The sequence below is a fragment of the Macrotis lagotis genome, chromosome 1 (genome assembly GCF_037893015.1).
Source record: "Macrotis lagotis isolate mMagLag1 chromosome 1, bilby.v1.9.chrom.fasta, whole genome shotgun sequence".
NCBI lineage: Eukaryota > Metazoa > Chordata > Mammalia > Peramelemorphia > Peramelidae > Macrotis > Macrotis lagotis.
The window spans coordinates 460,449,141-460,464,769 of NC_133658.1; the positions used below are offsets into that span (position 1 = coordinate 460,449,141).

Here is a 15,629-nt window from a genome sequence, read left to right on the forward strand (position 1 = left end):
ATAAACTAGAAGGAAGTAAAGGAGGTAAATAGATTGTTAGCAAATCTAAGCATGATATATCTGTGGAGGAAACTGAATCGGTATAGAAAGGAATATACTTTTTTTCCTGCAATCCATGTCACATAAAAATTGATCATGGACTAGGACATAAAACCCTAATAATTGTAGAAAGGCAGAAATAGTGAAGACCTCTTTCTCAGACCATAATGCAATCAAAATCACATGCAATATTTGTCAGGTAGATATATACCCAATACTAATTGTAAACTAAATGACCTCATTTTAAAGAATGTGGGTATCATACAGTAAATTCTGGAAAGAATTAATGAATTCATCCTAGATAATGACAATTATGAAAACACAAATTAAAACTTATGGGATACAGCCAACTCACATGTCAGGGTATATAATATATCTTTAAATGTTTACATGAATAAATTAAAGAAAGACCAAATCAATGAACTAAACATACAACTAAAATAGTTAGAGAAAGTACAAATTAACCCCCCCAATTAAATCAGAAATTCTAAAAATTAAAGGAGATATTAATATACTTGAAAGCAAGTTAACTATTAAACTATTATATATACCAAGAGTTTGTTTTATGAAAAAACCAATGAAATTGATGAAACTCTGTTCACTTTGATTAAAATAAAAAAAAAATTGCTAGTATCATAAATGACAAAGGTAAACTCACAACCAATTAGGAGGAAATTAAAGAAAAAATTTGGAATTATTTTGTCTAACTTTATGCCATTACATGTGAGAATCCAAGTGAATTGGATGAATATGTACAAAAATATAAGTTACCTAGTTTAAATGAAGAGGAAATCAAATACCTAAATTACCCTATCTAAGAAAAAGAAATTCAACAAGCCTTATTGAACTCCCTCAGAAAAAAATCTCCAGGCCAGATGGATTCACAAGTGAATTCTATAAAGCATTTAAGGAACAATTGGTTCCAATTCTATATAAACTCTTTGGAAAAAATAGGTGAAGACGGAACTCTGCCTAAACCTTTCTATGACACCAATAAACCAGGAAGAGTTAAAACAGAAAAAGAAAATTATAGGCCTATCTCCCTGATGAATATAGATGCAAAAAAAATCTTAAATAAAATGTTAGCAAAAGGATTAAAACAAGTTATCACTAGGATAATACATTAATAAAGGTAGGTTTTGTCCCAAGAATTCAGGGTTGGTTCAATATTAGCAAAGTAAACCTATCAGAAATCATATAATTATATCAATAGATGCTGGAAAAGCTTTTGACAAAATACAGCACCCATTCCTACTAAAACTCTAGAGAGCACTGGAATAAATAGATTGTTCCTTAGAATAATATGCAGTATCTATCTGAAACCATCACACCATCTCACACCTCTAAGACTAGACAACGTGACAAGAAAGGACAATGATCAATGTTGGATGGGATGTGGGAAATCTGGGACACTTATCCATTGTTGATGGAGCTGTGAACTCATCCAACATTTCTGGACAGAAATTTGGAACTATGCCCAAAGGGCAACAAAAATGTCCATGCTCTTTGATCCAGCAATACCACTGCTGTATCTACGCTAAGAGAATATGAAAAAGGGTAAAAACATCACTTGTAAAAAAAATAATCATAACAGCCATGTTTGTAGTGGCAAAGAATTGGAAAGTGAGTGAATCAATTGGGGAATGGCTTAATAAACTGTGGTATATGTATGTGATGTTATATTAGAAACCAGGAGGGATGGGAATTCAGGGGAGCCTGGAAGGATTTGCATGAATTGATGGTGGGTGAGATGATCAAAACCAGAAGAACATTGTACACCCTAATAGCAACATGGGATTGATGATCAAACTTAATGGACTTGCTTATTCCATCAGTGAAACCATCAGGCACAATTTTGGGATATCTGCCATGGAGAATAACATCTGGATCCAGAGAATTGTAGAGTTTGAACAAAGACCAAGGACTGCTACCTCTAATTTATAAAAAATTCTCCTCTTATGTAATTTTGCTATCTATTGTACTTTTTTTTCCTTTAGGATAGGATTTCTCTCTCGTCACACTCAACTTAGATCAATGTATACCATAGAAACAATGAAAAGACTAACAGACTGCTTTCTGTGGGGGTGGGGAGAAGGGAAGTGAGATTATGGGAAAAAATTATCAAAATAAATAAATAAAAATTAAAAAAAAATTGAATGCTCCCTTTGTACCAGAGAATCTTTTCTTTTTTCTTTTGTGGGATGTTTACATTACACTTTACTGTAAAATTATATAATACTGTATATTATATATGTATATATATATATATATTTAAATACATAAATATACATACCATACATATTATATGTATTTTTTCCATTTTTATTGTCTGTTGGCTGTTGCGTGAAATTTGCCTTTTGCCAACCCCCCTCAATTTCTTATGCCTACGTGTGATATCAAAACCATGAAGGGAAAGTTGCAATATGGAAGGGATAACTGTAGTGAAGTAAAAAACTCCCACTTCACCATATGCATTCCTCATAGTTCTGGGACCATATGGTCAAGTAGGAATTTTTTACTTTACTACAGTTCGTTGTCAGAAGTGGGGTAAAGCAGCTTAGTTCTCATTTATTGTGGTTGATCTTTAGGTTGTTGAGGGTCTTTCTGGATTTTGAATTTGTCACCAAGAGTTGTGCTAGTTTAATTTTTAAGATATTTTAAAATATTTAACATTAAAAATTTTTTAATAATCTAAAAAGTATAGGGGCAGCACACATCCCTTGGATTTTCCTCTAGAGACTTCCTGCCAAGTCAGTCTGGAACCATTAACCACTAACCAGTCCTTCTGAGAATTCCACTTACCAAGTAATCATACTTTACCAATCAGGAAGAGGCTCAGGTCACTGCCTTAGTTGACAGTTCTCTAAGCAGATTTTCAGTTTCTTCCAGCCCCAGAGAGGAATATCCATGCAAATGGTGATGTGATAGGAATTGGGAAGGTAAGCATTCAATCAGGGAAAGCCTATTTCAGTTCTGTCATTGTTGGGATGGACACAGAGGCAGAGTCAAAGTCGATTCATCATACAAGTCTCTGGACACAAAGCTGTGTCACAGAAAGTGTAGGGCTAAGGCTAATATTAAACTGTAATGACCAGGGCAAACTCCTTCCACAGTCAGGAGAAAAATCCTATGGCTTCAGGTAGGGAATTATGAAGGAGGGGACTGTGAGAGTCTTAACACAGCAGCTGGGAAATTTTTTTAAATATATTTTTTTATCAATGAATTTCAATATAACCGACTTGTACAATAATCCTTGATATTTCACATTATACATTTGAAATTATACTGAGAAAGCATTTATAGGTGCCTCCACAAAAAATGTTTATACACCCTTTGATTTTAAGTCATTTTGTTCAACTCCCTTCCTCCTAAATACAAGGAGATGGGGGAGGCGGTTCAAAAGGGCCCAAATACCTGCTCCAAGGAAATGCCACCATCTTTGAGAATCCCAGACCCATCTGTACCAAGAGAATCCACAAGAGGAGGATTCTGATGCCACACAATTACAAAAAGATTTCATTTCTTGAGATCAATTCAAACTGTGTCCAGTTATCAAAGAAGATTCAGCTGACTGATGGAAGGAGAATGTACAGTGTGGGTCCACAATACCATAGAATATTGACTACACAGAAATGGAGAGTGGGAGAAGGATGTGTGGGAGAGGGGAGGGTCTGTCCCACAAATGAAGGGCAAAGTCCCCAAATTCAGAATGATGATGTGCCAATCACTGATCATGCTGATCATGATGATGAGATGCCATGTAGTCTTGGTTTGCATTGGTATTTTTTTATACTTTTCAGCCTAAAACTAATTTAATGAGTATAATAAACTTCCAAGGAAAGAAGCTCCCTTTACCAATGTAAGCCAGCACTGCCCTCATCTTAGCAACTTCAGAGCTGAAATGACTGGTCCATGATCACATAGAATATGTCAAAAGCAGGACTTGAACCTAGCAGTCTTCCTGATTCTGTCTGAGACCACCTCTGTAACTGCCAAGAAATATTCTTATGTGGAGTTTATTACCATATATGTTGAAATATACAATATATATTTATCATATATTAAAGTTATGTCTAATGAATTTATTCTTGCATATAATTATAATATCAACATATTACACATAATATTGCACTAGAATTTTATTAGTATACTTAATAAAACACAGTATCAATACCATGATTGCATTCAACTATTTTGATCTTAATATTTTGAAATATTTAACTTGAACATGTTAAACCTGGTTGATGAGGCCTTCAGCTCATCTTGGAATCTGCAGGATATTTTAAGGAAGGAAGCTCAGGGAATGTCTGATTTTGATGCCCCTTTTAGAGATAATCAAAGGATTATAATCAATCAAACTTCATTAAACATCCAGTCTGTTTGCACATCAAGAAGGAGGAATGTAGAGATTATTGAGTCTCAGGCCCTCCTCTCCACTCTATGGGAAGGGCAAGGAGCCAAGTGTCATCAGCACTGACTCCGGTCATGCTGGATAGGCAGCACTAAACAGGGAGCCAGCACACCAAAGGCTCAATTTTCTTCTCTTTCTCTGTTCAACAGAGACCCCAGAGGAGCAGGCTCACCTGGACCACTTCTGGGCAGGGATCCTGCAGGTGAAGAATCAGGAACATCTAGCTCTTCCTGAACTCTGTTGCAAAGAAGTTCTTCTTTCTCCCAGTCTAGCTGACAACCATCCCAAACAGGGTGAAAGTTCATAAGCTAAGCCACTCGATCTCCTGTAGATGAGACAGATAAAGTGAGACCCCAGCACCTTCTGTCAAAAACACCCAGGAACTGTTGAGGATTGGATTCAATCCAATCCAAAAATCCATAAACTTCCTTAGGGAGCATGTCCAACCTCTTAGACAGTAGCACTGACTCACAGGGCTGGCAAGAGGCAGCCCCCAGCCCAAGCTCTGGGTCCTGGAGGTCAGCATTAGTCACTCCTGTATATAGGCACTCTGCTTGCCCTCAAATGGGGGATAACCAACAAGCCAGTAGTGACACACACACATATGAGCTGGTGATCCTTGGCTACACAGATGCACATGTGTTTATGCATGTGTGTAGATGGCACACACCATGTGTGACATACACATATATACACACGTGCAGGCATATCTCCATCTCTTGTATGGTGCTAGGTGGATGGTCATCCACCCATGGTGGGAGCCTGAGAGGCAGGACATGACTGAGAAGTCCCTAGCAGAGGCAATCAATGTATGCAGGGCTTCAGGCCCTGGGCAGTCTGGAAGATGGGAATCCTAAATAAACTCTTTTCTCCTGAAGCACTGTGAAGAATCCAGGAGCCATCCTAAGGACAGGCTATGAGTCAAAGACCCGAGTTCTAATACTGCATCAGATTCTGTGTAACTCTGGGGCAGTCACTTGAAGGTGCCTTCTATGATCCTGTGACCTTAAATATTCGCAGATCCATTGCTCAACCCAGGACCATCCAATCCCACATCATCAGTCTGCCTCCACCTCTACCTCTGCCTCTTCTCTCTCCATCTGCGTCCCACCCCCTCCCCATACACAACCCCAGAACAGGTCTCAGTCCCTCTACCCTGGAGCATTTCTTGGACTCCAGCCTTTCTCCTGTCCAATCCATTGTCATCCCACCCCATCTCATTTTCAAGATGATTCTCCAGAGGTGGAAGTTTGACCAGGTCACTTCCCTGTTCGAAAATTTGACATGAATCCCTATTACCTCTGATAGTGATAACCTGCTTCCCAAGAGGGCTCTTCCTCACTACCCATGCCCATCTTCCACCTTCTCTCATCTCTTGGGCAGGCATCGCCCAAGTGTGCCTCTGACCTTGCCTGAGGTTTCTTCCCCAGCTCTTCCTCTCAAATGTGTCCTGACCATTCAAGGCTCAATTCAGGGGCCACCTCCTCCCAGCATACCCCTTGCATCACCCCCTCCTTTGCCCCCTTCCAGGTACTGTGCTCATCTGTACATTCCTCTCCAGGAAGACATATACTCTGAGTCAGGGAATATCTTTCTGCCTCTGTCACCATCCCTGGCCATGATGGATTAGTCACAGCTATGGTGCTTGTTTGGATGACCCTTGGACTGCTTTGCTATGCTGCAAGCCTGAGAAGAAGGGTGGCACCATGCTGATTCTGGGATCTCCTCCAACCTCTGTCCCCTAGTGTCCCCCCTTGCCTAGGCCACTCCATCCTCATCTTCAAATTCAAGTTCTTTGCCAGAGATTCTCTGATGGGATCTGAATCTAAATAACAGATCATGGAACTGAGATCTTTGGTGTCCTCAGGAATGTGGCACCATCTCACACTCTTTCTTTTACATGGTCATGGGCTGGATACACTGTGCCCTTTCTTGGGCTTCAGGATTTTGCTCTGCAAGAAATGCTCTAATTTTCCATCAGTCACCACTCCCTGTCCCATTCTCCCTTGCCTCCCTCACACCCGTTCCCACTTTGGACCTATGTCTGGAGAACAATATGCCCAGAGACTCATTATATGTCTTATGCATAGGTCAGGAAAGCAAAACAGTTAAGTTCTAGGTCCCAGCCTGGAAATAAGCTACTTGCTTCAGAGTAAATGGAACCAGGGAAGCCTCCTCTTCTCCACCTGTATGATCCAGGGAATATTAATTTGCCACCCTGCCCTCAGCTTCCCCATCTGTAAAATGGGAGTGGGTAGTGGGCAGCTAGATGGCGCAGTGAATAAAGCACCTGCGCTGGAGGATGAGTTCAAATTTGAGTTCAGACAATAATTACCTAGCTGTGTGGCCTAGGGCAAGTCACTTAATCCCACTGCCTTGCAAAAACCTAAAAAAATAGTAGTGAATGCCTTCTGAGGTCCCTTTAAGCTGCAGATCCTATCCTGGCAGAGGCTCCTTCCCTGCACAGGGCCTCTGGCTCACATATTCAAAAAAGACTAGAGACTGCATGGAGATGGCCCTGAAGGAGTCCATCTGTCCATCAGTTCCAGCAAGTTGGTCAGCACCATCAAGGTTTCTGTGATTTCCTGGGAGCTAATGGAGTCCCTGAGGAAACTGGGGAACATCTCCAGGAACAGCTTCTAGTACTGTTCACCTGGGCAGGGAGATAGACCATGAAGCCCCGAGCCACCCAGTATGGAGAGTCCCCAGCTGCGCCCTCTACTCACCTCTTTGAGAGCCCAAATTGCCATGTTGTCCATGTTCCCTATGAACATCAGGTGCAGGAAGCTGTGGATGTGACTGGCCACTTTGTTCAGCTTTAGTACTGTGGACTGGGTCAAAACATGAACTAGGAAAGATAAAGGTTCCAAAAAGGGTACAGTGATCAGTAGGGGGCTTTCCCAACAGCGAGTCCCCAAGGTCTCTGGGAGGAGACAGAAACCTGGAGAGAGAGAGAGGTTCAGGTCTGTCGGGTCCTCAGGTATGTGGAGATTCCCATTTTCATCAGTGTTTGTCAAGGTCAGGATGTTTCTTTAAAAAACAATGCTTGACTAAACCACTCCTGTGGGCAGCACTTAGTTCAGAGATCAATGCCTGTTGACTGGGGGAGTATCTGGAGTGACTGAGCCTAGGACAAAAGTATCCTGAAGGAGGGTCAATTCTGTGTTTCTGCAGCCCTAGAAATGTGGCCAGGTCTCCCCTCCCCACTACCAGCCCCAACAGGTGCATACATGCCTACACACACACACACACACACACACACAAGAATGGGGCAAGAGGCCATTTTTCACTTTTTCTAACACCAGCATACAGCTTGCACTGAACTAATGCTGTTGACCTGAATAGAATTAATGCTTTGAATTACTTATTGCAAGAAACATGGAACAGGGCCATCTCCCTGAAGCCCCCAGACAAGACCTTCTAGTTTCTCATGATAGCCCTTCCAACTTCTTAGGAATAGACCCAAGAAAGTTGCCAAGTCTCAGTGCTATAGGAACTCTGGTCAACACTTGTACTGCTTGTTTTGCAGATGAACAAAAAGACCAGAAAACTGACAAAAAAAGTGTTGAGATGGCAGAGAAGATAGACCACCAGCCTTGGAGTCAGGAGAACTGGTATTCAAGTCCACCCTGACACACCTGATACTTACTAGCTGTGTGACCTTAGTCAGGTCATTTAATTCCATTGCCTCAAAAAGAAAGCAAGCAAAAAAAAAAAAAAAATAAGAGGTACAATAGAAGCTCCCCCTCCAACTTCTGATGAGGGTCCTGTGAGCCCTGAGGACATGAATGTCTCCACCCTGTGCCCTGGGGTCAAATCCCTTCACCTGACAGTAATGCACCAGAAAACCTCTCCTGGCCTGGCTGGTAGACATTGACCTGACTGGAAGGGCTTTGCTCCTCCTGGATTTAGGGCAGAGTCTCCCAGAGAAGCAGAAGAAGTAGAGTACCCCTGCTTTGGAAATGGCACAGAGATTTACTGACCCTGGTCTGGAGTCCTATGTCAGGGGATCTTTCCTCTTTGGGGCATCATACCTTCACCTTTCTCTAAAACATGATTTTAAATGAATGACTTATGTTATACAAGACTGCCAAGGAAGCCAAGTCCTTTCTTCTACATGGATCTGAGGACCTCCCCCCCAGGGAGAAGCTATCGCCTCCAGAGACAGCCTGGCCCACTATGGGGATAGCTCATACTTACTGCTCATTCTGACACCACAGCCGAATGTGTCTCTTTACCTGTTGGTACTTCCAAATGGAATGAGTCAACTCCTGGACCTTCTATCTGCTGGCACCCCCCCCCCCCCAAGACTCTACTCCAGGCTCCATGTGTCCATTCCCTCCACTGGCCCTCTTTGTGGAGCTGTCCTCCATACCTTCCTGCTCACCAGTGTCCTTTCTGACAGGCAGTGCCCAGATGAAGCGGGCACCCAGGGAATGTGGGAGAGGTGAGCAGGGAATCTCATTCCCAGTCAAAGTGATTGCCATAATCAGTCTTGTGCAATAGCAACATGAGCTGGGTTTCCACTTCATCAGCCTTTTGGTCTGCAGTCACCCATCACAGCCTCAATTTCTGCTCGAGAATCATCTGGGTCCGGTGGCCAGATATGAATCAGGATGACTGGAGATGACCCTGGATGCCAGGCAGTCAGGGCCAATTGACTTGCCCAAGGTCACACAGGTAGTAGCAGTCAAGTGTCTGAGGCCAAATTAGAACTTCTAAGCTCCTGACACCAAAGTCAATGATACACCTAGAGGACCTGGAAAGAAGATAGTGTAATCAATTGGTTGGAAAGCTATTGAAAAAAGTCTCTGTAGATTGGTAATGAAAAATGTCGAGAGAGAGAGAGACAGACAAACGGGGGGCAAGGGAGAGAGAAGACGGAGGAGATATTTATTGAGTTTATATAAAAAAAGTTAAGGGAAAGGGAAAAATCAGACATCAATTAGAAATGGTTAGGAAGAAAAACAAATTTAGCGAAAAACATGTTATTAGGACAAGTTTGAAATAAGTTTGTAATAAAATGTAAATGAAATTTATATTTAAAAAATATATACATATATATATATATAGGTGCATTTTAGGAACATATTCATGTACCTATATACAAGTATGAATATATGTGTGTGTTTTATACATATATATATATATATATATATATATATGTATGGCATATGGCATAGGTCCATTTGTAAATATGGGAGAGACAGAAATAAGCATAATTAGAAAGAGTAATTCAACCCTTTCATTTTACAGAGAATACTGTGGTCTAGAGATATTAACTAACTTGTGTGAGATTGATGCTGGGAGCATTTAATTCAGAACTGGGATCTGAACTCAGACCCCAATTCAAAATGGAGTTTTATTTTCCTTTATATTCAATTTGAGGGGTTATTCTGTTCTTTTGTGTGTATTTTATTTCTTTGCTATATTGGGATTTTCTTTCCATTTATTGGAATCTCAGCCTCAGTTTCTGGGTTGGGGCTTTGCAGCAGGACCAGAACAGGTTCCTATGGGTCACTCATGACCTCATTTGGAGGAAGATTCAGAAAAGGAGAAGTAAAGCAGGTAACAAAATGCTCGAGGGTGTTTTAAAAGAATTTGGAAGGATGTCATTAAGAGCAGAAAGGGCCATTAGAATCTATCAATTAAGACATCATTGGTAACTATGAGGTGAAAGCCAGACTTCAGAGTGCAAACAAGACTGTAGAATGGAAAGAAGTGGAGTTTTCTAGTACAGATGTATAAACTCCAGAAGTCTGAAAGGGAAAGAAGACATATAGAATGATGTTGGAGAAATCCTATTGAGAGATTCTTAAAGACAGGAAAAATATGCACATGATTATAGACAAAAAAAAAAGAAATAGCCAGTAGTAAAGGAGAGGGCGTTGGGAATGGAAATAATTTGCTGATGTATATCCCAAAATGTAAAGTCCCAAAGAATATTTCTCCAGGTAAAGGAATAAATACTGCAAGCAGTCAAAATATTAACAATTTAATTATCAAGAAGACACAGTAAAGCATTACATTAAAAGATTGTAAGAATCAGAATATCATATTCCTGAAAGGAACTGAAAAACTGAGCCTTATCATTTGGGGGAAAAGATGGATAATTCAATAAAATATGGAACTTTTCAAACTTTCCTGATGAAAATCTCAGAGCTGAACAGAAAATTTGATCTTCAAATACAAAACTAAAGAGAAGCTTTTTTTTTATAAAAAAGATAAAATTGGAAAGGAAAAAAGCAAAGCAAAACATGATATTCTATAAGCTTTAACTCTGTTTCCTTCTCTCCATGACAAAGATTATCCTTGTAACGGTAAGTATATCTCTCAGGGCTGGGGTAGTTAGAAGGAGGAAGTAATTAGTGTGTGGGGAAATAAGCTAACTTTGATATGATGATTAAAAGAAAATTATGAGGTGAAAAAAAGGACTGAACAGAAAAGGAAGAGGCAGAATAGAATAAATTCTATCAACATGAAGAGACATGAGAAACGTATTTCAGCAGAGGGAAAAAAGAGTGGGGGTAAGGTTGTTTGAACTCACTAGTTTGAAATCTCTTGTGAGATTTGGCTCAGAAGGAATAATATACAAACTCAGGGGAGTAAAAAAATCATATATTGAAAAAAATAAAATAAAGAGGTGTGTTTCGGGAGAGAGGGAGGGCAACTGATAGAAGGGAGGGAAGATTGAGGAAGGCAATAGTTAGAAGCAAAATATGTGAGAATGGGTGTAATGAAAGGAGAGAGGAAAAAAGTATAAAAAGTGCAAAATTAGGATGTAGGAAGTACAATTATAATCATAACTGTGAATATGGATGGAATGACCTCTGATGGAAAAGGAAACTGATAGCAGGGTAGGTTAAAAACTAGAGTACTATAATATATTGCTTACAAGAAATACATTTGAAGCAAAGAGAGCAGATAAAAATGCAGAGCAGAATATATTATATGTTTCAGCTAAAGTAAAAAATGGAGAATGACCATCATCATCTCAGCAAAAAGCGAAAGCAGAATTCGATTAAATTATAAGTTAATGGAGGAAACTACATCTTGCTAAAAGGTATGAAGAAATTGACAGTAAAAGTATCCTGGAGAGGGCCCTCAATCTCTGCCTCTTAGAACTAAATAAACCCAAGCTGAAAATAAACAAGAAAGAAGATAGAGTTGAATGAGGTAAATAGAATTTTAGAGTTAGATATAATAGTCCTCAGAAAAAAAAACTGAGGATTGAAATAAATGTATCTTTATTTCAGCAGCAAAAAACCTTCAGGTCATCAAGATGCAAAAACAATTGCATGTAATAAAGGACAATGGAAGGCAGATTAAAAATTAAGTGGAAATTGCAGAGCCTAAAAAAAATGAGTGGGTCACATAACAAGTCAATTATTTCATCAAAGAGAATGACAATAATGAGACAATAGACCACACTTATGGAATGCAGTCAAAATGATGAAGTAATGAATAGGGAAAAAATCCAACAAAATACATAAAACTTTGGTTAATTTGATTTAAAAAAAGAAGAAAACCAAATTGCCAGTATCATAAATGAAAAGTGAATTAACCATTAGGAAAGAGGAAATTAAAACATTAATTAGGAGTTAAATAAAATAGATGAAAATTTCAAAAACAAATAGCCGTGATTACCAGAAGAGGAAATGAAATATTTATTAAACAGTGCCATTTTAGAAAAAGAAATTGAACAAGAATAAGAAAAAACCTTCAGGGTTAGAAAGAATTACAAATAATTTCTACCAAACATTTAAAGAACAATTAATTTCAAAGTAATATAAACAATTTGGAAAAATTAGCCAATTCCTTTTAGGAGAGATGGTTCTAAAACCAGGAGGGGTCAAAACTGTGAACAAAAATTATAGATCAATTTTCCTAATGATATTGATGCAAAATAAAATTTCAGTAAAACCATTATGACAATATATCAGGATAATGCAATATGTGACCGGGTGAGATTTAGACTAGGAATGCAGGACTTGTCCAGTATTTGGAAAAAAAAATATTGGCAAAACTGAGCATCTTAATAACAAAACCAAGAGAAATCTTATTGTCTAAACCATGTAGAAAAAGCTTCTGACTGGTACTCAAAACACTAGAGAGAGATAAGGATTAAGGAAGAGTTTTCTATCTAAAACAATCAACAAACATTGTCTGCAACAGGGTTAAGAACAAAAAGCATTCCCAATTAAGATCAGTGTGAAAGAGATGCCTATAATCACCACTTTTTCAATACGGTACTTTTTAGCACTGCGAATGCCATTTGAACAAGCAATATACCACTAGTACATCTGTAACTCAGAGAGATCACAAAAAAGGATAAAAGATCCACATGTACAAATATATTCATAGAAGCTGTTTTGGGAGTGAAATTTGAGGGATGGCTGAACAGGCTGTGGTTTGTGAATATAATGGAATATTATTGGTCTATAAGAAATAATGAGCAGGCAGATTTCAGAAAAAACTTGTAAAGACTGATGCTGATGGAAATGAGCTGAACCAGGAGACTAGTGTACATCCTGACAGCAACAATGTACAATTGATAACTATGATACTTATTTCTTCTCAACACTACAGCAAAGACAATTATAAAAGACATGTGATGGAAAATGCCATCCACATTTAGAGATAGAACTATGGAAACTGCATGCAGATGAAAGCATACTACTTTTATGCTTTTTAAATTGACTTGTTTTTTTCCTTCTCCCCTTTCCTTTCCTTTACTTATTCTAACTTTTCTTTAAAACGATGACTAATACAGAAATATGTGTAACACAATTGTACACATGTATAACTTTTATTAGATTATTTGTTATCCTAGGGTTGGGGAAAAGGTGGGAGGGAGAAACCTTTTCCAAACTAAATATTGAAAAAGTAAGAAAATGAAATCAAAGGAATTAGAGCAGGCAATGAAAAACAAAAAGTCTCTCTTTGCAAATGACATGAATTCCTAAAGAATTAACTAAAAAAATCCTTGAAATAATTAACTTTAGCAAGGTTGTAGACAATAAAATGAATGCATACAGATTTTCAGTTTTTCTACATATTACCAACAAAGTTCATACTAAAAGAAAGAATTTCATTTAAAATAACTTTAGATAACAGAAAATAAAGTGATGTGTAAAGTAAAAAGAATGATTACTTGAGAACGTCTAAAAATTTCTGCTCCATCTCCTTGAAAACAAATGCCAGAATGTAAATATTAAACTGAGAATTGTCTGTAGTAATTAAATTTCACTCAACAACTTTTCTAATTTTTACTACTTCTTCTATTTATTCTGGAGAAGAAATGATTTATTCCAAAATTCTCTTTTGAATTATTGGAAAGGCCAATACATAAGGGATTAGAATTGATTACTTGTCTACAGAAAGTACAAACAAGGGGTAAAACAATGTAGAACCAAATTTTGGAATTAGAAGATCTTCCTCAAAATGAAAAATCACCCCCATAAGGAAGATATATTAATATATTCTTCATTAGGGGCAACTAGAAGGTACAGCAGATAAAGCACCAGCCTTGGAGATAAGAGCATCTGAGTTCCAATCCAGCCTCAGGTACTTAGCAGTGTGACCTTGCCTAAGTTACATAAGTCCATTGCCTTGCAAAAAAGGAAAATAAATATATTCCTCTTTTTGATGGATGTGGTAAAAGTGTTTCTTCCTGTTCAGGTATGTTAGAGTAAACTGACTTTCAAGAATTCTTTGATCCTTATACATAACCATGCATTATGGATATCTCAGTGTATTACCGCACATTTTAAATTTCATTATGGTAGGGACATATCCAATTAACTTTCCTAAACCTAGCCCAGTGCTCTGTATGTAGCAGGCAATGAATAAATTTTTGTATAACAGAATTCAAAAATAGGTGTCAAATATAAGAATATATTTATATATTTGCCAAATAAAACCAGTGTGAGAAACTAGTGTGAAGTGTATCTTATTCTATTTATTATAAGAATATAAGTCAAATACAAACATCCAAAAAGTTTGAAGAAAAAGCCTCAGGAAGAAAATATGAAAACATAAGCTGAATTTGTGAAGAGATATTATAATTATTTATATTAAGTTCCTCTTAACATACCAGAATTATAACTGAAGTCACACTGTTCACAGGAGGGTTGGTCTGTGTCCAGTTTCTGCTTATGTGTGGTTGTAATTCTTCCCCTCTAGAAGAGCCTTTGAATCCTCAATCATCTATTCCTTGGCTTCTGTTGCTGATCGGACTCTGGGCCTCAGCCTGATCTCCTTCTGAACAAGCTTCCTGGTGGTCTAGTGGTTAGGATTCAGAGCCTCACCACATCTTCTGGGTTCCATTCCTGGTCAAGGAATCATCATTTTCAGCACTCACTCACTCAAATCCAATTCACTTGCTTGCCAAGGTGTCATTGCTCTGATGTCATGGTCTTTGAGAATGGAGGAGAAACAGTGATGATGACGACAATGATCTTGATGCTCATCATCATCATCATAATTTCGTTGTTCCAGATATACAAAAATACAAAAGACAGTCTCCACTTTCAGATGGGAGAAACAACAAAATTGTACATAAAACATATATAGAGAAAAATGGGTGAGAGGGAAGCATTAAAATTAAAAAAAGGATAGATAGGGAAAGACATTTTATAGGATTTTAACCGAGACTTGAAGACAGGGAAATCAGACGAGATGGTCACTTAAGAGCATTCCAGGCATGCTTAAGAATATATCCAGAGAAAAATACATGGAGTAGACATGCTGTTCAAGGAACAGCCGGGAGATTTATGCTAAACAGTCTAAAAGTGGGTGAGGAAGGGGGGGCAGGACTAGGAATGAAGGGCTTTGAATAGGGATTCAATGGACTTTATTAAGTGAGGGGGGGAGGAGAAGATGTCCCTCTAATAGTTTAGGAAAATCCCTTGTGAGAATTGATTAGATGAGGAGAAACTTGCGCAAGGCTTACCAAGTAGCAGATTACTGCAATAGTTCAAGCAAAAGCTGGTGAAGACTGTCCCAGGGTGGTGACAGTATCTGAGGAGAGAAGGAGGTATATTTGAGAGATGTTACAAAGCTCAATTCTACAGACCTTGGCAACAGACTCGATATACAGTAGGATGACAAATAGGGAGGACTAATAGTTATATCTAGGTGAGCAAGACTGAGCAGATTTGGAGGATGGCAACCTATG

At 38.5% G+C, this 15,629-nt stretch overlaps 1 long non-coding RNA gene across 12 annotated transcripts in view; it reads right to left on the reverse strand.

Moving 5' to 3' along the window:
* The window catches only part of LOC141506640 (uncharacterized), a 76,090-nt gene that overhangs the window by 24,352 nt on the left and 36,109 nt on the right, over positions 1 to 15,629 (reverse strand). For 9 of the 12 annotated variants that reach the window (XR_012473938.1, XR_012473944.1, XR_012473942.1 and 6 more), the window contains 4 exons: positions 15,405 to 15,472; positions 14,547 to 14,868; positions 7,177 to 9,209; positions 4,623 to 4,775 (listed from right to left, as the gene is read on the reverse strand). This is a non-coding gene — a long non-coding RNA (uncharacterized LOC141506640). The remainder of the gene's footprint in view (positions 1 to 4,622; positions 4,776 to 7,176; positions 9,210 to 14,546; positions 14,869 to 15,404; positions 15,473 to 15,629) is intronic. The other 3 variants (XR_012473940.1, XR_012473935.1, XR_012473941.1) reach the window with 3 other exon arrangements.